Here is a 23,691-nt window from a genome sequence, read left to right on the forward strand (position 1 = left end):
CAACCAGCACCACACACCACTGAGCCAAGACTGACACACACAGAGCTCACACGATGCACCTCTATCCCAACCAACATCCCACACCACTGAACCAAGACAGTGACACCCACAGAGCTCTCACGATGCACCTCTATCCCAACCAGCATCCCACACCACTGAGCCAAGACTGACACCCACAGAGCTCTCACGATGCACCTCTATCCTAACCAGCACCACACACCACTGAGCCAAGACTGTGGCACCCACAGAGCTCTCACGATGCACCTCTATCCCAACCAGCACCAGACACCACTGAGCCAAGACTGTGACACCCATAGAGCTCTCACGATGCACCTCAATCCTAACCAGCACCACACACCACTTAGCCAAGACTGTGACACCCACAGAGCTCTCACGATGCACCTCAATCCTAACCAGCAGCACACACTACTGAGCCAAGAGTGACACCCACAGAGATCTCACGATGCACCTCTATCCCAACCAGCATCCCACACCACTGAGCCAAGACTGACACACACAGGGCTCTCACGATGCACCTCTATCCCCACCACCACCACACACCACTGAGCCAAGACTGACACACACAGGGCTCTCACGATGCGCCTCTATCCCAACCAGCACCACACACCACTCAGCCAAGACTGACACCCACAGAGCTCTCACGATGCACCTCTATCCCAACCAGCACCACACACCACTGAGCCAAGACTGACACCCACAGAGCTCTCACGATGCACCTCTATCCCAACCAGCACCACACACCATTGAGCCAAGACTGTGACACCCACAGAGCTCTCAGGATGCACCTCTATCCTGACCAGTACCACACACCACTGAGCCAAGACTGACACCCACAGAGCCCTCACGATGCACCTCTATCCCAACCAGCACCACACACCACTGAGCCAAGACTGTGGCACCCACTGAGCTCTCACGATGCACCTCAATCCTAACCAGCACCACACACCACTGAGCCAAGACTGACACCCACAGAGCTCTCACGATGCACCTCTATCCCAACCAGCACCACACACCACTGAGCCAAGACTGACACCCACAGAGCTCTCATGATGCACCTCTATCCCAACCAGCACCACACACCACTGAGTCAAGACTGATACCCACAGAGCTCTCACGATGCACCTCTATCCCAAACAGCACCACACACCACTGAGCCAAGACTGACACACAGAGAGCTCTCACGATGCACCTCTATCCCAACCAGCACCATACAGCACTGAGCCAAGACTGTGACCCCCACAGAGCTCTTATGATGCACCTCTATCCCAACTAGCACCACACACCACTGAGCCAAGACTGTGACACCCACAGAGCTCTTATGATGCACCTCTATCCCAACTAGCACCACACACCACTGAGCCAAGACTGTGACACCCACAGAGCTCTCACTATGCACCTCTATCCCAACCAGTACCACACAGCACTGAGCCAAGACTGACACCCACAGAGCTCTCACGAACCACCTCTATCCCAACCAGCACCACACAGCACTGAGCCAAGACTGACACCCACAGAGCTCTCATGATGCACCTCTATCCCAACCAGCACCACACACCACTGAGCCAAGACTGACACCCACAGAGCTCTCATGATGCACCTCTATCTCAAGCAGCACCAAACACCACTGAGCCAAGACTGTGACACCCACAGAGCACTTACGATGCACCTCAATCCCGACCAGCACCACACACCACTGAGCCAAGACTGACACCCACAGAGCTCTCACGATGCACATCAATCCCAACCGGCACCACACACCACTGAGCCAAGACTGTGACCACCCACAGAGCTCTTATGATGCACCTCTATCCCAACTAGCACCAGACACCACTGAGCCAAGACTGTGACACCCACAGAGCACTCACGAAGCACCTCTATCCCAACCAGCACCAGACACCACTGAGCCAAGACTGACAGCCACAGAGCTCTCATGATGCACCTCTATCTCAAGCAGCACCACACACCACTGAGCCAAGACTGTGACAGCCACAGAGCTCTTATGATGCACCTCTATCCCAACTAGCACCACACACCACTGAGCCAAGACTGTGACACCCACAGAGCTCTCACGATGCACCTCTATCCTAACCAGCAGCACACACTACTGAGCCAAGAGTGACACCCACAGAGATCTCACGATGCACCTCTATCCCCACTTGCACCACACACCACTGAGCCAAGACTGACACCCACAGAGCTCTCACGATGCACCTCTATCTCAACCAGCACCACACACCACTGAGCCAAGACTGACACCCACAGAGCTCTCACGATGCACCTCTATCCTAACCAGCAGCACACACCACTGAGCCAAGACTGACACCCACAGAGCTCTCACGATGCACCTCTATCCCGACCAGCACCACACACCACTGAGCCAAGTTTGTGACACATACAGGGCTCTAACAATGCACCTCTATCCCAACCAGCACCACACACCACTGAGTCAAGACTGACACCCCAGAGCTCTCACGATGCACCTCTATCCTAACCAGCACCACACAGCACTGAGCCAAGACTGTGGCACCCACAGAGCTCTCACGATGCACCTCTATCCTAACCAGCACCACACACCACTGAGCCAAGACTGACACCCACAGAGCTCTCACGATGCACCTCAATCCTAACCAGCACCACACACCACTGAGCCAAGACTGACACCCACAGGGCTCTCACGATGCACCTCTATCTCAACCAACACCACACACCACTGAGCCAAGACTGACACACAAAGAGCTCTCACGCTGCACCTCTATCCCAACCAGCACCACACACCACTGAGCCAAGACTGACAACCACAGAGCTCTCACAATGCACCTCTATCCCAACCAGCACCACACACCACTGAGCCAAGACTGACACCCACAGGGCTCTCACGATGCACCTCTATCCCAACCAGTAACACACACCACTGAGCCAAGACTGACACCCACAGAGCTCTCACGATGCACCTCTATCCCCACTTGCACCACACACCACTGAGCCAAGACTGACACCCACAGAGCTCTCACGATGCACCTCTATCCCAACCAGCACCACACACCACTGAGCCAAGACTGACACCCACAGAGCTCTCACGATGCACCTCTATCCCGACCACCACCACACACCACTTAGCCAAGTTTGTGACACAAACAGGGCTCTAACAATGCACCTCTATCCCAACCAGCACCACACACCACTGAGCCAAGACTGACACCCACAGAGCTCTCACGATGCACCTCTATCCCAACCAGCACAACACACCACTGAGCCAAGACTGTGGCACCCACAGAGCTCTCACGATGCACCTCAATCCTAACCAGCACCACACACCACTGAGCCAAGACTGACACCCACAGAGCTCTCACGATGCACCTCTATCCCAACCAGCACCACACACCACTGAGCCAAGACTGTGGCACCCACAGAGCTCTCACGATGCACCTCTATCCCAACCAGCGCCAGATACCACTGAGCCAAGACTGACACCCACAGAGATCTCACGATGCACCTCTATCTCAACCAACACCACACACCACTGAGCCAAGACTGACACACAGAGAGCTCTCACGATGCACCTCTATCTCAACCAGCACCACACACCACTGAGCCAAGACTGTGACATCCTCAGAGCTCTCACGATGCACCTCTATCTCAACCAGCACCACACACCACTGAGCCAAGACTGACACACACAGAGCTCTCACGATGCACCTCTATCTCAACCAGGACCACACACCACTTAACCAAGACTGACACCCACAGAGCTCTCACGATGCACCTCAATCCTAACCAGCACCACACACCACTGATCCAAGACTGACACCCACAGAGCTCTCACGATGCACCTCTATCCCAATCAGCACCACGCACCACTGAGCCAAGACTGTGGCACCCACAGAGCTCTCACGATGCACCTCTATCCCAACCAGCACAACACACCACAGAGCGAAGTCTCTGACACCCCAGGGCTCTCACAATGCACCTCTGTCCTATCCAGCACCACACACCACTGATCCAAGACTGACACCCACAGAGCTCTCACGATGCACCTCTATCCCAACCAGCACCAAACACCACTGAGCCAAGACTGACACCCACAGGGCTCTCACGATGCGCCTCTATCCCAACCAGCACCACTCACCACAGAGCCAGGACTGACACCCACAGAGCTCTCACGATGCACCTCTATCCTATCCAGCACCACACACCACTGAGCCAAGACTGACACCCACAGAGCTCTCACGATGCACCTCAATCCTAACCAGCACCACACACCACTGAGCCAAGACTGTGGCACCCACAGAGCTCTCACGATGCACCTCTATCCCAACCAGCACAACACACCACAGAGCCAAGTCTGTGACACCCCAGGGCTCTCACAATGCACCTCTATCCCAACCAGCACCAAACACCACTGAGCCAAGACTGACACCCACAGGGCTCTCACGATGCGCCTCTATCCCAACCAGCACCACACACCACTGAGCCACACCAGACACCCACAGAGCTCTCACGATGCACCTCTATCCCAACCAGCACCACACAGCACTGAGCCAAGACTGGCACCCACAGAGCTGTCACGATGCACCTCTATCTCAACCAGCACTGTAGGAGAATAAGATCTGCTTCACATGGGAACCCCCACTTTTTTGCTGGTGTTTCACTGTTTTTCGACAGGGGGAGGAGATTTAGCACCTCGCCCAGGATGTGCATTGTTGCAGGCCCAGGAGGGCAGGGGCTCTCCCACCCAGGGGTCCAGCAACATGTCTGCTGTGTGGCAGCCTGGGCAGCCTCAGAGCAGATGTGGATTGAAGGTTAGGTTTAAGGGGGCATCTCTAAGGTGCCCTCTGGGGTGCTTGGTACATTAAATCCCACACTGGCATCAGTGTGGTTTTAATGTGCTGAGAAGTTTGATACCAAACTTCTCAGTCTTTAGTGTACTCTTAAATGGCAGCACTTCACTTACAGTGCCCAGGAATGGACCTGGGTACTGTAGGGGCACAGGGCTCCTGCTCCTGTGCCCACACCATTGGCATAAGGCACCCAGCCAGAGGGGTGGCTGATATATGCCTTGGCAGTGTAGGTGATGAGCATGGCACACAGGGATGTGTGCCATGTCGACTTTGTTTTGTCTTGCGCCCAGACACCCAGCCTGCAAAGGCAGTGTGTGTGTGCAAGGGTACATGGCCTCTAAGGGTGGCACAATGAGTGCTGCAGCCCTTAGAGGCCTTCCCTGGTCACAAGGCCCTAGGTACCTAGGGTACCATTTACCAGGGGCTGACATGTGGTCAGGGTTTGCCAATTTGGGTTTGGTGTGTTTTAGGGAAGGAACATAGGCCCTGGGCACCTGATTGGCAGGAGTCCAGGGCACACTCAGTCAAAGTACATTCAGCAATTCAGCAAAAAGTAGGGGCATACCATGGAAGAAAGATGGCACTTTCTCACAAGCGGGGAGAGAGGGAGAGAGACAGAGAGAGCGAGAGAGAGAGGGAGAGAGAGAGAGAGAGAGAGAGATGAGAGAAGAGAAGAGAAGAGAAGAGAAGAGAAGAGAAGAGAAGAGAAGAGAAGAGAAGAGAAGAGAAGAGAAGAGAAGAGAAGAAAGAGAGAGAGAGACTCTCACCACTGGGGGGAAGGGGAGAGAGAGAGAGAGACAGCAAGAGAAAAAGAGAGAGAGAGAGGAGAGCAAGAGGTGAACGAAAGAGAGAGAGAGAGAGAGAGACGGAGAGAGAGAGGGAGAGGGACTCTCACCACTGGAGGCGAGGAGGAGAGAGAGAGGGGGAGAGAGAGAGAGCGGAAGAGAGAGAAAGAGGGAGAAAGAGAGAGAGACAGGGAGAGAGCGCGAGAGAGAGAGAGAGAGAGATGGAGACAGCGAGAGAGAGAGGGAGAGGAGTGAAGAGGAGGGAGAGAGAAGAGAAGATAGAGAGAGAGAGAGAAACTCTCACCACTGTGGGGAGGAGGAGAGAGAGAGAGAGGGAGGGAGAGAGAGAGACAAAAAGAGAGAGAGAGAGGAGAGAGAGAGAGAGGAGAGAGAGAGAGAGAGAGAGAGAGAGAGAGAGAGAGAGGGTGACCTCAGCACTTGTGGGAGGAGGGTGAGGCAGAGAGAGAGAGCGGGAGAGAGAGAGAGAAACAGAGAGAGAGAGAGAGAGAGACAGCGAGAAAGAGAGGAGTGAAGAGAAGAGAGAGGGACAGAGAGAGAAGAGAAGAGAGAGAGAGAGAGAGAGAGAGACTCTCATCACTGGGGGGAGGGGGCGAGAGAGAGAGAGGGTTGTCCTTTCACCACTCAGGGAAGGAGAGAGAAAGAGGAAGAGAGAGACAAAGAGAGAGAGAGATGAAGGTGCTCTCACCCCTAGGGGGAGGATGGAGAGGGAGGGAGAGAGAGAGCGGGAGTGAGAGAGAGGGAGAGAGAGGGGAGAGAGAGAGAGAAAGAGAGAGCGAGAGGGGGGTGCTCTCAGCACTTGGGGAAGGAGGGAGAGAGAGAGGGAGAGAGAGAGAGAGACAGGGAGAGAGAGAGAGGAGTGAAGAGGAGAGAGTGGGACCGAGAGAGAAGAGAAGAGAGATAGAGAGATAGAGGGAGAGAGAGAGAGAGCCTCTCACCACTGGGGAGAGGGGGAGGGAGAGAGAGAGAGAGGGATGTGCTTTCACCACTCAGGGAAGGAGGGAGAGAGAGAGAGAGAGAGAGAGGGAGAGAGCGGGCGAGAGAGAGAAACGGAGAGAGAGAGACAGAGACAGCAAGAGAGAGAGGAGTGAAGAGAAGAGAGAGGGACGGAGAGAGAAGAGAGATAGAGAGAGAAAGAGAGACTCTCACCACTGGAGGGGAGGGGGCAAGAGAGAGAGAGGGTTGTGCTTTCACCACTCGTAGAAGGAGAGAGAAAGAGGAAGGGAGAGACAAAGAGAGAGAGAGAGAGAGAGAGAGAGGAAGGTGCTCTCACCACTCGGGGGAGGATGGAGAGAGAGAGAGAGAGAGAGCGGGAGTGAGAAAGAGGGAGAGGGAGGGGAGAGAGAGAGAGATAAAGAGGGGGGCAGGGAGAGAGACAGAGAGAGAGAGAGAGACAGAGAGAGAGAGGAAGAGAGAGAGACAAAGATTGAGATAGAGGAGAGTAAGAGGGGGAGAGAGAGGAAAGAGAGAGACAGAGGGAGAGAGAGAGGGAGGCAGGCAGAGAGAGAGCAAGAGAGAGAGAGAGGGGAGAGCAAGAGGAGAGAGAGGGAGAGAGTCTCACCACTGGGGGGAGGAGGGGGAAGAGAGAGAGAGAGAGAGAGAGAGAGAGAGAGAGAGAAGAGAGTTACCGAGAGAGAGGAAGAGAGAGAGGGAAAGCGAGAGAGAGAGAGACAGAGAGAGAGGAAGAGAAAGGAAAAGAGAGAGAGAGAAAGAGGGGGAAAAAGAAAGAGAGAGAGAGGAAGAGAGAGAGAGAGAGAGAGATAGAGAGAGAGAAAGGGTGTGGGGAGAGGGGAGAGGGAGCAGGGTCGGCTCCTCCTTGTGGGCGGAAGAGCGTCGCTCCACTGCTTTCTCAGAGAAGCAGAAACATATAATGATATTATAAAAACCATTTTATGTTTCTGCTTCTTGCACTACAAGAAAGCAGAAGTGTTTGGTTGGGGGTGGGAGGGGCTGCTTTAGGGCAGTGGAGCAAAGGCTTGCCCACTGTTGAGGGCGCTGTTTGGTTGGCCCTCTGGGGCCAACCAAACCAGTCATGCGCACTCTGCCTTTTTTCCATATAGGCTGCATGCACTCTACATGGAGAAAATGGCCTCCCCATAGAAGCCTGGCTGGTCGGCGTCCCGACCAATCACAACGCTGCCATTGCAGCATTGTGATTGGCTTGGGGAGGGGAGGGAGGCTTCCTGCTTGCAGGAGAGGAGCAGACACGACACAGGACCGGGCCAGCGAAGGTTAACTTAACTTTTTTTATTTATTTTAATTTTAAATTAAAACTCCCCCTCTCCCTGCGCCATCTCCCACCCCACGTAACCCCCCACTCCTCCACCCGCGAGTCAAGCCGGCTGCGACTGAGAGACAGAGATAGAGAGAGCGACAGAGGGAGGGGGGAGAGAATTAGAGAGAGAGAAAGAGAGCGTGAGAGAGGGAGAGAGACAGAGAGAGAGGAAGAGAGAGGAAGAGAGAGAAAAAGGGAGAGCGCGAAAGAGGGAGAGAGAGAGAGGGGGAGAGAGAGACAGAGCGAGTGAGAGGGAGAGAGAGAGAAACAGAGAGAGAGAGGGGAGAAGTGATCTCACCATTGGAGGAGGGGGGTGCTGTCACCTCAGAAGGGGCAGGGGTGCTCTCACCTCAGGGGGAGAGGGAGGGGTGCTCTCACCACTGGAGGAGGGGTAGGGGTGCTCTCACCACTGGAGGAGGGGGAGGGGTGCTCTCACCTCACAGGGTGGGGTGCTCTCACCACTGGCGGAGGGAAGCGGTGCTCTCACCACTGGAGAAGGGGGGGTGCTCTCATCTCAGGAGGGGGTAGGGTGCTCTCACCACTGGAGGAGGGGAGGGGTGCTCTCACCACTGGAGAAGGGGGGGTGCTCTCTTCTCAGGAGGGGGAGGGGTGCTCTCACCTCAGAGGGAGGGGCACTCTCACCACTGGAGGGGGAGGGGTGCCAGGAAGGGGAGGGGTGCTCTCACCACTGGAGGGGTCCTCTCACCTCAGGGGGAGGGGTGCTCGCACCTCAGGTGAAGGAGGGGGAGGGGTGCTCTCACTTCAGGAGGGCGAGGGATGCTCTCACCTCAGGGGGAGGGGTGCTCTCACCTCGGTAGAGGGAGGGGGGCTCTCACCTCAGTGGGAGGAGGGGGAGGGTGTTCTCACCTCGGGAGGGGGATCTCACCTCAGGAGGAGGAGGGATAGGGGTGGGGTGCTCTAACTTCCGGAGGGGGAGGGGTGCTCTCACCTCAGGGGGAGAGGTGCTCTCAGGAGGGCGAGGGGTGATCTCACCTCAGGGGGAGAAGGGGAAGGGGTACTCTCACCTCGGGAGGGGGTGCGGTGCTCCACTTCAGGAGGGGAGGGGAGGGGTGCTCCCACTTCAGGAGAGGGAGGGGAGGATGCTCTCACCTCGGGAGGGGGAGGGGTACTCTCACCTCTGAAGGGGGAGGGTGCTCTCACCTCGGGAGGGGGAGGGGTGCTCTCACTTCAGGAGGGGAAGGGAGGGTGCTCTCTGTAGAGATGAGGTGGTCTAGTGGTTGGTGTGGGCGGAGCAGAGTGGGTGGAGGAACGGAGGTATGGCCGGACACAGGAAAGGGGGAGAAAGGGGATGGACAAGTAGTCGAGTGCAGGGCAAGCTGGTGTAAGGACGAGAGAATAAAGTGTCCTGATAGAACCCTCTGTGTCTGTCCTTATTGGTGCCCTTAGGACATGACAGCTGGCGACGAGGGTGGGATGGAGCTAGCTGCTCTCCCCGGAACACCAGCACACTAGCGAGTCCGGTGAAGGGCTGGTCAAGAAAACCAGTGGAAGCGCCACCACTCGCGACACACCCGAAGCGTGTGGAAGCCCGCAACAAGAAAAGAACAGGAGCGCGAGGCGCGCCCTGCCTGAGGAGAAGCCGGCACCAGGAACGGCAGAAAGGGAAGCGACGACGCTGACACGCGCGTCCCCCGAGGCAGATTGGAGCAGTGAGCGCGAAGAGAAACCCGTCGTCGAGAGACCCCGCCCGCCTACCTGCTGCCGAACAGTGAGTGAAGAGGATGATGAGAGGGGCCGCCTGAGCAGCGCGTAGTCCTGAAATGAATGGAGTGAGAGCCCGGCACCACGTGGGATGCCTACGCGCGTTATTCAACCGGCGGCCATCTTGAAGTCAGGCGAACTTTCAGACGCCCCATGCAAATAGACCCGGGCGGCCATTTTGAAGTCAGGCAAAGCTGAAATTTAAACAAGCACAGGCCAATACAAAAAAAAAAAAAAAGAAAAGTGAAAAAACAGTGTGAGAGGAAGAAGAAGAAACAAGGAACATACCTGAGACTAGTTTACAAGATTCCACGTAGGAGTCCCTGGGCCTGCATTGCGCCGACGCTGCGCACATCGCACGTGCACCACGATGTCGAACCACGGATCCCCTGCTCGTTCTCCGGCGCGCCAGGATGCGAAGCCGATCATCATGGGGCTGTCGCACCTGCGCCCCCCAGAACCCTTGGCGCTTGTGGTTGGGAGCAGCATGGGCCCTCGCTGGGAAGAGTGGATTGAGGACTTTGAGGACTACATTAAGGGCTCGAAGGTGATAGGGGACGAAGATCAAATGATCGCACTTCGGAACCTCGTGGGCAAGGACATCAGCAAGATGATTAAGGAACTTCCTGCCGCAGACGCGGGAACGTATGCAAACGTGCGTGCAGCACTGGATCGGAAGTTTGTGCACAAGAAGAACGTAGATTACGAACGTTACGTATTCCAAAGAGCGCGACAGGAAAAGGATGAGGTCATGGGCTCGTACATCACAAGGCTGCGGCGACTGGCGCGTCACTGTGAATTCGACAAGTTCTCGACGGACGACGCCATACGCCTGCGGGTGATCGACGGTTGCCAGTCAGAGACGCTACGCAGGAAGCTACTCAAAAAGAGCCACACATTGGATGAAATAGAAGAGATCACAAGGCTCCATGATCAGACGGAAGAACAAGCCAAGACCATGGAGGCAGGGCGCGTGGATCGCAAAGAGGTAGTGTGTCAAGTGCGCACCGACCGCCCTCGCCGGGGGTCGAAAGAACGGGAACGGCAAACTCGGCCGCCATCGAGACACCCCCGTCGCTCTGGCCATCGACGGCCCGACTCGGGGAAGAGAAGCCGGCGTCAAGACTATGGGAAGAAGGCGCCGCTGAGAAGATGCTACCGGTGTGGCTACGACTTCCCACACATCGGGGCATGCCCGGCCCTGGGACAGAAGTGCCACAAGTGTGGTCGCGACAACCATTTTGAGACAATGTGCGGGGACTACCGGCGGGAGAAAGAAAAAGCCTCCGCGAGGTCACCAAGAGGCGAGACGCGCCGCCATCACGCGCGCGCGGTACGAGACCGCCGGAAGTCCTCCTCCAAGTCCTCCCAGTCCAGCAGGGAGTCGCGGTCCTCACGATGGTCTAGACGGTCACCATCCAGAGACTCCGAATCACTTTCAAGTGACCATGAGTACTCCGTTGAATATGCCAACATGATCGCCGATCCAGACCAACTAAAAAAATACCCTCGGCTTGACATCAGCGTTGGTACGCATCCTACGAAATTCGTAATGGACAGTGGAGCATCCCTCAACTACATCCCAGTCACGGAATACAAAAAGATGAACCCTCGGCCTCGGCTCAATCCCGCACATGTGCGTGTCTACACCTGGATGTCCAGGAAGCCACTCCCTTGCCTTGGAAAGTTTCCCACGACACTAAGGCATCAGACAACATCTATTCCGGCTGTGATTCACGTCATCGAGGGACCGGAAGCTGACTGTCTCCTCAGTCTCCCGACTGCTGAACGGCTGAAGTTGGTGGAAATCCTGTACCGCGTCACCAGTGACAATGACACCATTCACAAGTTCCCGAGGCTGTTCTCCGGACTCGGAAAAATGAATAGGGGCCAGATCCGCCTCCACATAAACGACCAGGTCCGCCCGGTTGCCCAACACCCGCGGAAGGTACCGTTCCACCTCCAGCAAGCAGTGGAGGAAGAGCTGCAGGATCTGCTGGACGCCGACATCATCGAACGGACAGAGGGCGCCACACCGTGGGTTTCTCCAGTCGTGATAGTACCGAAGAAGGGAACACCAGGGAAAGTGCGACTCTGTGTGGACATGAGAATGCCCAATACCGCCATTGAGAGAGAGCGTCATCCGGGGCCGCACTTAAGTGACATGATCGCCGCCCTCAATGGGGCGAGGGTGTTTTCCAAGCTGGATTTAAACAAAGGCTACCATCAGCTGGAACTACACGAGAGTTCCCGATATATCACGACGTTTGCAACACATCTGGGGTTGTTCAGATACAAGAGACTGAACTTTGGCATCTCATCAGCCGCAGAAATCTTCCAAGAAGCCATCCGGCAAACGATACACCACATCCCAAATACGCTGAACTACAGCGACGACATTCTCGTCTATGGAGCAACACTCCAAATCCACGACACAGCCTTAGACAGGGTCTGTCATGCCCTACTGGAAGCCAACCTCACACTCAACAGGGAGAAATGCGAATTCCATCAGTCGCAACTGAAATTCTTTGGCCACATCTTTTCAGGAGCCGGAATGCAACCAGACCCTGACAAAGTGAGTACTCTGAACAGCACCAAGAGTCCACTTGACGTCAGTGATGTGCGGTCGTTCCTCGGCATGGCGAGTTACTGCTCGAGATATATTAAGGACTATGCCACCATCAGTCACCCACTTCGCACTCTCACCAAACAGGGGCAGACGTTTGAGTGGACCCCTGAATGTGAGCAAGCATTCCAGGACATAAAGAAAGCTGTGGGCACAGTGGAAAGCCTAGCTTATTTCAGCCCGGATCGCAAGACAGAAATCACAGTGGACGCGAGCCCCGTTGGGCTGGGAGCCATCCTGGCTCAATATGACAAGGACACGGACAACCGCCACATTGTGGCACACGCCAGCCGGAGCCTCTCCGACACGGAGAAGGCCTACTCCCAACCGGAAAAGGAGAGCCTTGCGGTCGTGTGGGCGTGTGAGCACTTCCACGTGTTCATCTACGGGAAGCACTTCACCATGGTAACAGACCACCAGGCGCTCGTCACAATTTATGGCAACCCCCGGTCCAAAATGCCACCACGCATCGAGAGGTGGGGACTCCGTCTGCAGGAATACACATTCACAATCGTGCACAAGCCAGGAAAGGCTGCCAACCCAGCCGACTACATGTCGCGCCACCCGGAAGACTCGCAGAGACTCACACCGTCCATGGCAGACGAATATATCCATTTTGTGGTGGACCACGCACGACCGCCAGCAGTCCCCCTAGAGGCCATCCTGGACGCCACCCAGCAAGACACCATGCTACAACAGGTGATTCGAAGGGTCCGAACAAATAGGTGGCGGCATGAAGAACCGGAAGACGGGAGGGGTGACAGCACAAAGCGTCAGGAGTGGCAAGCGTTCCGGAATGTGTGCGAAGAACTATCTGTCACGCCCGATGGCTTACTGCTACGGGACAACCGAATTGTAATACCCCAGCAACTGAGACAGGGAGTCGTCAACCTGGCGCACGAAAGCCATCGAGGAGTAGTCACGACGAAAAGAGCACTTCGTGAACGTGTCTGGTTCCCCTTCCTTGACAAGATGGTAGAGAACACTCTGAAAGACTGTCTGCAGTGTCAAGTGGTAAGGCAAGGAGACCCGCCAGCACCACTTCAGATGACGCCCCTGCCACCAGGAGTATGGCAAGAACTGGCCATGGATTTCTACGGCCCCATGCCGTCGGGCAAGTACGTGTTAGTCATCATAGATGAGTATTCCCGGTTCCCCATCGCCCGTTTTGTCCCATCCACCAACGCGGCTGCCACGCTTACCATCCTGGATGAAGTCTTTGCAGCATGGGGCATACCCGCGGAGGTGAAAACAGACAATGGGCCCCCTTTCAATGGCCGGGAGTTCGGTGATTTCCTGACGCTCATGAATGTGCGACACCGACGGATAACACCACTATGGCCGCAGGCCAACGGCACCGCGGAAAGATTCATGGCCACTCTCAAAAAGACATTCCAACAGGCTGCTCTAGACAAGAGAGACCCGCAAGCAGCCCTCAATGATGTGCTCCGAGCCTACCGGACGACACCGCATGCTACCACCGGCAAATGCCCGGCCACACTCATGCTGGGACGCCCAGTCCGGACACGAATACCCACCTGGGAGGGGGCACTACGACCCATTTCCCCCAGCCGCATCCATCGGGAAGTGGAAGCCACCGACAAAGCTCGCAAAGAAAGCATGAAGGCATACGCGGATGGCAGGAGACGTGCTCGGTCCCTCTCATTCCACGAGGGAGACTGCGTGGTCGTCAAGCAGGAGCAATGCAAGAAGACAGATAGTAGGTTCAGAGCGGAACCTCTAACGGTCACCCGACAAAGAGGTACCATGCTGACAGCGGAGTCAGACAACAGGCGTGTAACAAGAAATGTGTCCCACTTTCAGAAGTGCAGCCCGGGCCTACAAGAGACACTTGAGTCGCGAGTGACATTGTCAGGAGCTCGACAGTCCGAAACACAGAGCGACGGTGACAGCCACCTAGGACAGACATCCGGCGCCGGCACTGCCGCAGTGCCTGAAGGCCGCACACTCAGACCACGACAAGCAATCCGCCAGCCCAAGCGGCTGATTGAAGAAATGTAATTCTTGGTGACTCATTTTGCTAACAAAGGGGGAGATGTAGAGATGAGGTGGTCTAGTGGTTGGTGTGGGCGGAGCAGAGTGGGTGGAGGAACGGAGGTATGGCCGGACACAGGAAAGGGGGAGAAAGGGGATGGACAAGTAGTCGAGTGCAGGGCAAGCTGGTGTAAGGACGAGAGAATAAAGTGTCCTGATAGAACCCTCTGTGTCTGTCCTTATTGGTGCCCTTAGGACATGACACTCTCACCTCTGAAGGGGGAGGGTGCTCTCACCTCGGGAGGGGGTGGGGTACTCTCACCTCTGAAGGGGGAGGGTGCTCTCACCTCGGGAGGGGGAGGGGTGCTCTCACTTCAGGAGGGGAGGGGAGGGTGCTCTCACTTCAGGAGAGGGAGGGGAGGATGCTCTCACTTCTGGAGGGGGGCTCTCACCACTGGAGGGGGAGAGAGGTTTAAAATATATTAGGAAATTCTTATTATACTTTGGGGTGAGGGGATGCAGACATAGGATGGCTGCCCCCCCTCAGGGAAGGAGAGGGGAACTTTTATCTCTCGAGGAGGAGAGAGGTACAGAGAGAGGGCGGCTCTTATCTCTGTGAGGAAAGGGGCGCAGAAGAAGAGAGAGATCTTATCTCTGGGGAAGAGATATGAGGGGAGGAGAGATGTGCTTCCATCGGGGCAGGAGGGGCTGGGGAAAGAGAGATGTTTTTACTGGGGTGAGAGGGGGTGCAGAGAGAGAGATGCTCTCCTATCAGGGAGAAGAGGGGTGCAGCAGAGGGGGGAGATGTTATCTTTGGAGAGAGTGTGCCATGTTTATTCTTATTTCGGGGACGGCTTAGGGAAGGGAAAGGGGGCTCTGGGACGGGACAGGGGGGCTCTTGGGGCAGAATGGGGGCTCACGGGGCAGCAGAGGGGGCTCTTGTGGCGAGAGGGGGCACTTGTGCAGCAGAGGGGGGCTCTTGGGGCAGTAGAGGGTGGCTCATGGGGCAGTAGGGTTGCTCATGTGGCAGGAGGGGGCTCTTGGGCAGGAGAGGGGGCTCGTGGGGCAGAAGAGCGGAACTCAAGGGGCAGGTGGGGGCTCTGGGGCAGTAGAGGGGGCTCTTGGGGCCGGAGGGGGCTCTTGGGGTAGGAGGGGGCTCTTGGGCAGCAGAGGGGGCTCATGGGGCAGAAGAGCAGGGCTCATGGGGCAGGAGGGGGCTCTAGGGCAGTAGAGTTGGGCTCCTGGGCAGCAGAGGAGGGCTCTGGGGCAGGAGAGGGGGCCCTGTGACAGGAGAGGGGGGCGCTTCGGGCAGTAGGGGGCTCTTGGGCAGTAGAGAGGGGTTCATGGGGCAGCAGACGGTTGGCTCTTGCGCAGCAGAGAGGGCTCTTGGGGCAGGAGGGGCTCATGGGGCAGAAGAGCGGGGCATATGGGGCAGGCGGGGGCTCATGGGCAGCAGGGGGTTCTTGGGGCAGTAGAGGGGGGCTCTTGGGGCAGCAGAGGGGACACAAGGCAGGAGGGGATTCATGGGGCAGAAGATGGGCCTCTTGGGGCAGGAGGGGGCTCTTGGGCAGCAGAGGGGGCTCTTGTGGCAGGAGGGGGCACTTGTGCAGCAGAGGGGGGCTCTTAGGGCAGTAGAGGGTGGCTCATGGGGCAGTAGGTTTGCTCATGTGGCAGGAGGGGGCTCTTGGGCAGGAGAGGGGGCTCGTGGGGCAGAAGAGCGGAACTCAAGGGGCAGGAGGGGCTCTGGGGCAGTAGAGGGGGCTCTTGGGGTAGGAGGGGGCTCTTGGGCAGCAGAGGGGGCTCATGGGGCAGAAGAGCAGGGCTCATGGGGCAGGTGGGGGCTCTAGGGCAGTAGAGTTGGGCTCCTGGGCAGCAGAGGAGGGCTCTGGGGCAGGAGAGGGGGCCCTGTGACAGGAGAGGGGGGCGCTTCGGGCAGTAGGGGGCTCTTGGGCAGTAGAGAGGGGTTCATGGGGCAGCAGAAGGTTGGCTCTTGGGCAGCAGAGAGGGCTCTTGGGGCAGGAGGGGCTCATGGGGCAGAAGAGCGGGGCATATGGGGCAGGAGGGGGCTCATGGGCAGCAGGGGGTTCTTGGGGCAGTAGAGGGAGGCTCTTGGGGCAGCAGAGGGGACACAAGGCAGGAGGGGGCTCTGGGGCAGGAGGGGGCTCTTGGGCAGCAGAGGGGGGCTCTTGGGGCAGTAGAGGGTGGCTCATGGGGCAGTAGGTTTGCTCATGTGGCAGGAGGGGGCTCTTGGGCAGGAAAGGGGGCTCGTGGGGCAGAAGAGCGGAAGTCAAGGGGCAGGAGGGGGCTCTGGGGCAGTAGAGGGGGCTCTTGGGGTAGGAGGGGGCTCTTGGGCAGCAGAGGGGGCTCATGGGGCAGAAGAGCAGGGCTCATGGGGCAGGTGGGGGCACTTGTGCAGCAGAGGGGGGCTCTTGGGGCAGTAGAGGGTGGCTCATGGGGCAGTAGGGTTGCTCATGTGGCAGGAGGGGGCTCTTGGGCAGGAGAGGGGGCTCGTGGGGCAGAAGAGCGGAACTCAAGGGGCAGGAGGGGGCTCTGGAGCAGTAGAGGGGGCTCTTGGGGTAGGAGGGGGCTCTTGGGCAGCAGAGGGGGCTCATGGGGCATGTGGGGGCTCTAGGGCAGTAGAGTTGGGCTCCTGGGCAGCAGAGGAGGGCTCTGGGGCAGGAGAGGGGGCCCTGTGACAGGAGAGGGGGGCGCTTCGGGCAGTAGGGGGCTCTTGGGGCAGAATGGGGGCTCACGGGGCAGCAGAGGGGGCTCTTGGGGCAGGAGTGGGGCTCATGGGGCAGTAGAGTGGGGCTCTTGGTACAGGGGCTCTTGGGGCGGGAGGGGGCTCATGTGGCAGTAGAGTGGGGCTCTTGGTACAGGGGCTCTTGGGGCGGGAGGGGGCTCATGGGGCAGTAGAGTGGGGCTCTTGGTACAGGGGCTCTTGGGGCGGGAGGGGGCTCATGGGGCAGTAGAGTGGGGCTCTTGGTACAGGGGCTCTTGGGGCAGGGGCTCTTGGGGCGGGAGGGGAGCTCATGTGGCAGTAGAGTGGGGCTCTTGGTACAGGGGCTCTTGGGGCAGGAGTGGGGCTCATGGGGCAGTAGAGTGGGGCTCTTGGTACAGGGGCTCTTGGGGCGGGAGGGGGCTCATGGGGCAGTAGAGTGGGGCTCTTGGTACGGGGGGGGCTCTTGGGGCGGGAGGGGGGCTCATGGGACAGACCATTGGGGCTCTTGGGACAGGAGAGGGGGGCTCTTTGGCAGCAGAGGGGGGTCTTGGGGCAATAGAGGAGTGCTCTTGTGGTAAGAGGGGGGATCGTGGGGGCAGTAGAGGGGGCTTTTGGGGCGGGGAGCTCTTGGGTTGGGAGAGGGGCTTATGGGCAGGAGGGGGGCTCATGAGGCAGCAGAGGGGGATCTAGGGGCAGCAGAGGGGGGTTCCTGGGCAGCATAGGAGGGATCTGGGGCAGGAGAGGGGGCCCTGGGACAGGAGAGGGGGGCTCTTCGGGCAGGAGGGGGCTCCTGGGCAGTAGAGAGGGGCTCATGAGGCAGCAGAGCGGGGCACATGGGGCAGGAGGGGGGCTCATGGGCAGGAGGAGGGTTCTTGGGGCAGTAGAGGGGGGCTCTTGGGGCAGCAGAGGGGATTCAGGGCAGGAGGGGGTTCATGGGACAGAAGAGCGGGGTTCATGGTGCAGGAGGGGGCTCGTGGGCAGGAGGGGGGTTCTTGGGGCAGTAGAGTGGGCTTCTTGGGGCAGGAGGGGGCTCTTAGGCAGCAGAGGGGGCTCTTGGTTCAGTAGAGGGGGTTCTGGGGCAGTAGAGGGGGGCTCTTGGGGCAGGAGGGGGCTCATGGGCAACAGAGGGGGTTCTTGGGGCAGTAGAGGGGGGCTCATGGGGCAGTAGGGTTGCTCATAAGGCAGGGGAACTCTTGGGCAGCAGAGAGGGCTCATGGGGCAGAAGAGAGGAGCTCATGGGGCAGGCGGGGGCTCTGGGGCAGTAGAGGGGGTTCATGGGGCAGTAGGGGGCCTCTTGGGGCAGGAGGGGGCTCTTGTGGCAGTAGAGGGGAGCTCTGGGGCAGTAGAGGGTGGGCTTTTGAGGCAGGAGGGGGCTCATGGGGCAAAAGAGCAGGGCTCATGGGGCAGGAGGGGGCTCTGGGGCAGTAGAGGGGGCTCTTGTGGCAGGAAGGGCCTCTTGGGCAGCAGAGGGGGCTCATGGGGCAGTAGAGAGGGGCTCTTGGGGCAGGTAGGGGCTCTTGGGCAGCAGAGGGGGCTCTTGGGCAGCAGATGGGGGGCTCCTGGGCAGCAGAGGAGGGCTCTGGGGCAGGAGAGGGGGCCCTGGGACAGGAGAGGAGGGCGCTTCGGGCAGTAGGGGGCTCTTGGGCAGTAGAGAGGGGTTCATGGGGTAGCAGAAGGTTGGGCTCTTGGGCAGGAGAGGGGGCTCGTGGGGCAGAAGAGCGGAACTCAAGGGGCAGGAGGGGGCTCTGGGGCAGTAGAGGGGGCTCTTGGGGCCGGAGGGGGCTCTTGGGGTAGGAGGGGGCTCTTGGGCAGCAGAGGGGGCTCATGGGGCAGAAGAGCAGGGCTCATGGGGCAGGAGGGGGCTCTAGGGCAGTAGAGTTGGGCTCCTGGGCAGCAGAGGAGGGCTCTGGGGCAGGAGAGGGGGCCCTGTGACAGGAGAGGGGGGCGCTTCGGGCAGTAGGGGGCTCTTGGGCAGTAGAGAGGGGTTCATGGGGCAGCAGAAGGTTGGCTCTTGCGCAGCAGAGAGGGCTCTTGGGGCAGGAGGGGCTCATGGGGCAGAAGAGCGGGGCATATGGGGCAGGAGGGGGCTCATGGGCAGCAGGGGGTTCTTGGGGCAGTAGAGGGGGGCTCTTGGGGCAGCAGAGGGGACACAAGGCAGGAGGGGATTCATGGGGCAGAAGATGGGCCTCTTGGGGCAGGAGGGGGCTCTTGGGCAGCAGAGGGGGCTCTTGTGGCAGGAGGGGGCACTTGTGCAGCAGAGGGGGGCTCTTGGGGCAGTAGAGGGTGGCTCATGGGGCAGTAGGGTTGCTCATGTGTCAGGAGGGGGCTCTTGGGCAGGAGAGGGGGCTCGTGGGACAGAAGAGCGGAACTCAAGGGGCAGGAGGGGGCTCTGGGGCAGTAGAGGGGGCTCTTGGGGCCGGAGGGGGCTCTTGGGGTAGGAGGGGACTCTTGGGCAGCAGAGGGGGCTCATGGGGCAGAAGAGCAGGGCTCATGGGGCAGGTGGGGGCTCTAGGGCAGTAGAGTTGGGCTCCTGGGCAGCAGAGGAGGGCTCTGGGGCAGGAGAGGGGGGCGCTTCGGGCAGTAGGGGGCTCTTGGGCAGTAGAGAGGGGTTCATGGGGCAGCAGAAGGTTGGCTCTTGGGCAGCAGAGAGGGCTCTTGGGGCAGGAGGGGCTCATGGGGCAGAAGAGCGGGGCATATGGGGCAGGAGGGGGCTCATGGGCAGGAGGGGATTCATGGCGCAGAAGAGGGGCCTCTTGGGGCAGGAGGGGCTCATGGGGCAGTAGAGTGGGGCTCTTGGTACAGGGGCTCTTGGGGCGGGAGGGGGCTCATGGGGCAGTAGAGTGGGGCTCTTGGTACAGGGGCTCTTGGGGCAGGGGCTCTTGGGGCGGGAGGGGAGCTCATGTGGCAGTAGAGTGGGGCTCTTGGTACAGGGGCTCTTGGGGCAGGAGTGGGGCTCATGGGGCAGTAGAGTGGGGCTCTTGGTACAGGGGCTCTTGGGGCGGGAGGGGGCTCATGGGGCAGTAGAGTGGGGCTCTTGGTACGGGGGGGGCTCTTGGGGCGGGAGGGGGGCTCATGGGACAGACCATTGGGGCTCTTGGGACAGGAGAGGGGGGCTCTTTGGCAGCAGAGGGGGGTCTTGGGGCAATAGAGGAGTGCTCTTGTGGTAAGAGGGGGGATCGTGGGGGCAGTAGAGGGGGCTTTTGGGGCGGGGAGCTCTTGGGTTGGGAGAGGGGCTTATGGGCAGGAGGGGGGCTCATGAGGCAGCAGAGGGGGATCTAGGGGCAGCAGAGGGGGGTTCCTGGGCAGCATAGGAGGGATCTGGGGCAGGAGAGGGGGCCCTGGGACAGGAGAGGGGGGCTCTTCGGGCAGGAGGGGGCTCCTGGGCAGTAGAGAGGGGCTCATGAGGCAGCAGAGCGGGGCACATGGGGCAGGAGGGGGGCTCATGGGCAGGAGGAGGGTTCTTGGGGCAGTAGAGGGGGGCTCTTGGGGCAGCAGAGGGGATTCAGGGCAGGAGGGGGTTCATGGGACAGAAGAGCGGGGTTCATGGTGCAGGAGGGGGCTCGTGGGCAGGAGGGGGGTTCTTGGGGCAGTAGAGTGGGCTTCTTGGGGCAGGAGGGGGCTCTTAGGCAGCAGAGGGGGCTCTTGGTTCAGTAGAGGGGGTTCTGGGGCAGTAGAGGGGGGCTCTTGGGGCAGGAGGGGGCTCATGGGCAACAGAGGGGGTTCTTGGGGCAGTAGAGGGGGGCTCATGGGGCAGTAGGGTTGCTCATAAGGCAGGGGAACTCTTGGGCAGCAGAGAGGGCTCATGGGGCAGAAGAGAGGAGCTCATGGGGCAGGCGGGGGCTCTGGGGCAGTAGAGGGGGTTCATGGGGCAGTAGGGGGCCTCTTGGGGCAGGAGGGGGCTCTTGTGGCAGTAGAGGGGAGCTCTGGGGCAGTAGAGGGTGGGCTTTTGAGGCAGGAGGGGGCTCATGGGGCAAAAGAGCAGGGCTCATGGGGCAGGAGGGGGCTCTGGGGCAGTAGAGGGGGCTCTTGTGGCAGGAAGGGCCTCTTGGGCAGCAGAGGGGGCTCATGGGGCAGTAGAGAGGGGCTCTTGGGGCAGGTAGGGGCTCTTGGGCAGCAGAGGGGGCTCTTGGGCAGCAGATGGGGGGCTCCTGGGCAGCAGAGGAGGGCTCTGGGGCAGGAGAGGGGGCCCTGGGACAGGAGAGGAGGGCGCTTCGGGCAGTAGGGGGCTCTTGGGCAGTAGAGAGGGGTTCATGGGGTAGCAGAAGGTTGGGCTCTTGGGCAGGAGAGGGGGCTCGTGGGGCAGAAGAGCGGAACTCAAGGGGCAGGAGGGGGCTCTGGGGCAGTAGAGGGGGCTCTTGGGGCCGGAGGGGGCTCTTGGGGTAGGAGGGGGCTCTTGGGCAGCAGAGGGGGCTCATGGGGCAGAAGAGCAGGGCTCATGGGGCAGGAGGGGGCTCTAGGGCAGTAGAGTTGGGCTCCTGGGCAGCAGAGGAGGGCTCTGGGGCAGGAGAGGGGGCCCTGTGACAGGAGAGGGGGGCGCTTCGGGCAGTAGGGGGCTCTTGGGCAGTAGAGAGGGGTTCATGGGGCAGCAGAAGGTTGGCTCTTGCGCAGCAGAGAGGGCTCTTGGGGCAGGAGGGGCTCATGGGGCAGAAGAGCGGGGCATATGGGGCAGGAGGGGGCTCATGGGCAGCAGGGGGTTCTTGGGGCAGTAGAGGGGGGCTCTTGGGGCAGCAGAGGGGACACAAGGCAGGAGGGGATTCATGGGGCAGAAGATGGGCCTCTTGGGGCAGGAGGGGGCTCTTGGGCAGCAGAGGGGGCTCTTGTGGCAGGAGGGGGCACTTGTGCAGCAGAGGGGGGCTCTTGGGGCAGTAGAGGGTGGCTCATGGGGCAGTAGGGTTGCTCATGTGTCAGGAGGGGGCTCTTGGGCAGGAGAGGGGGCTCGTGGGACAGAAGAGCGGAACTCAAGGGGCAGGAGGGGGCTCTGGGGCAGTAGAGGGGGCTCTTGGGGCCGGAGGGGGCTCTTGGGGTAGGAGGGGACTCTTGGGCAGCAGAGGGGGCTCATGGGGCAGAAGAGCAGGGCTCATGGGGCAGGTGGGGGCTCTAGGGCAGTAGAGTTGGGCTCCTGGGCAGCAGAGGAGGGCTCTGGGGCAGGAGAGGGGGGCGCTTCGGGCAGTAGGGGGCTCTTGGGCAGTAGAGAGGGGTTCATGGGGCAGCAGAAGGTTGGCTCTTGGGCAGCAGAGAGGGCTCTTGGGGCAGGAGGGGCTCATGGGGCAGAAGAGCGGGGCATATGGGGCAGGAGGGGGCTCATGGGCAGGAGGGGATTCATGGCGCAGAAGAGGGGCCTCTTGGGGCAGGGGGGGGCTCTTGGGCAGCAGAGCGGGGCTCGTGGGGCAGAAGAGCGGAACTCAAGGAGCAGGAGGGGGCTCTGGGGCAGTAGAGGGGGCTCTTGGGGCAGTAGAGATGGGCTCATGGGGCAGTAGAGGGGGGCTCATGGGGCAGTAGAGGGGGGCTCATGTGGCAGGAGGGGGCTCTTGGGCAGCAGAGAGGGGTTCATGGGGCAGCAGAAGGTTGGCTCTTGGGCAGCAGAGAGGGCTCTTGGGGCAGTAGAGGGGGGCTCTTGGGGCAGCAGAGGGGACACAAGGCAGGAGGGGATTCATGGGGCAGAAGAGGGGCCTCTTGTGGCAGAAGGGGGCTCTGTGGCAGAAGGGGGCTCATGGGGCAGCAGAGGGGGCTCATGGGGCAGAAGAGCGGGGTTCATGGGGCAGGAGGGGGATCTGGGGCAGTAGAGGGGGGCTCATGGGGCAGGAGGGGGCTCTTGGGCAGCAGAGGGGGCTCTTCGTCTTACCTCAACTGAACGACGAGGCAGCCTGGGTTTGCGGAGGGTCAGAGGGAGGCGTCCTGCCCCATGCGCCCTTTATATGCCCCGCAGAGCTGGCCTGGTGAGCCCCCACCCTCCCGGGACCGGTCCCGCCGGCCCGGCCACTGAGGGTAGGGGACTGAGGTCTGCCCAGGGGGCACTCACGGGGCAGGAGAGATAAAAACCTGCCAGACCTGAGCGGCCCCCCCTGTCCGCCCGCGCCCCGCCCGCTGAACTATGCAGGGAACTTCAGCCCCACCTGGGGCTCCTCATTTCACCTGAAGGAGGAAAGGCCAAGCCAGCCACAGTGTGAGTCCAGCAGGAGGTGCAGCCCTGGTGCCAGGAAGTGAATGGGCCCCTGGCCGCCATTTGAACTGTGGCATACGGACAGGCCTTGGGGCGGGCAGGCAGTGCCGGGGGTCTCGTCTGACAGGGCAGAGTGGGCCCGCCTTGTGGTCTCGTGTTGATTGCTCTGACTGATAGTAAAACAATCATTGGCCGCAGCAGGGTCGGGCCCACGCAGACTCTCATGCTAGCAGAGCCCATGCACAGCGCCTCTTTTACAGATCCAGCACTGCCCCATGTTCAAACCTGGGCCTCTTTTTTAAATGTTCTGGAAGGAGCTGAGCGGGCCGGACACACTAACGTAAACGAAATGTGCAAACCCCGGGGTGTTGGGCGCATTAAAATGCGGAGCCCCAGCTCGCCGAAGTGTCATCTAACTCACGGACGGGAAGCACTTTAACTCGGTGCCCTGGCCTATATTTTGTCTCAGTCCGACCCTGAAAAGAGCAATAATCCGGTATCATGAGGCCCCTATGGCCCTGGTGCCACT

General features: G+C 59.7%; 1 protein-coding gene across 1 annotated transcript in view; it reads right to left on the minus strand.

Annotated features, from left to right (window-relative positions):
- Positions 1-22,878, minus strand: part of LOC146863603 (uncharacterized) — a 286,828-nt gene extending 263,950 nt beyond the window's left edge. The window contains exon 1 of the mRNA XM_085627624.1: positions 22,845-22,878. The gene's annotated coding sequence lies outside the window, so the exon portion shown is untranslated. The remainder of the gene's footprint in view (positions 1-22,844) is intronic.
- Between the last annotated feature and the right edge of the window lie 813 nt (positions 22,879-23,691).

This window comes from Triturus cristatus, chromosome 2_1, assembly GCF_964204655.1.
Source record: "Triturus cristatus chromosome 2_1, aTriCri1.1, whole genome shotgun sequence".
Lineage (NCBI taxonomy): Eukaryota > Metazoa > Chordata > Amphibia > Caudata > Salamandridae > Triturus > Triturus cristatus.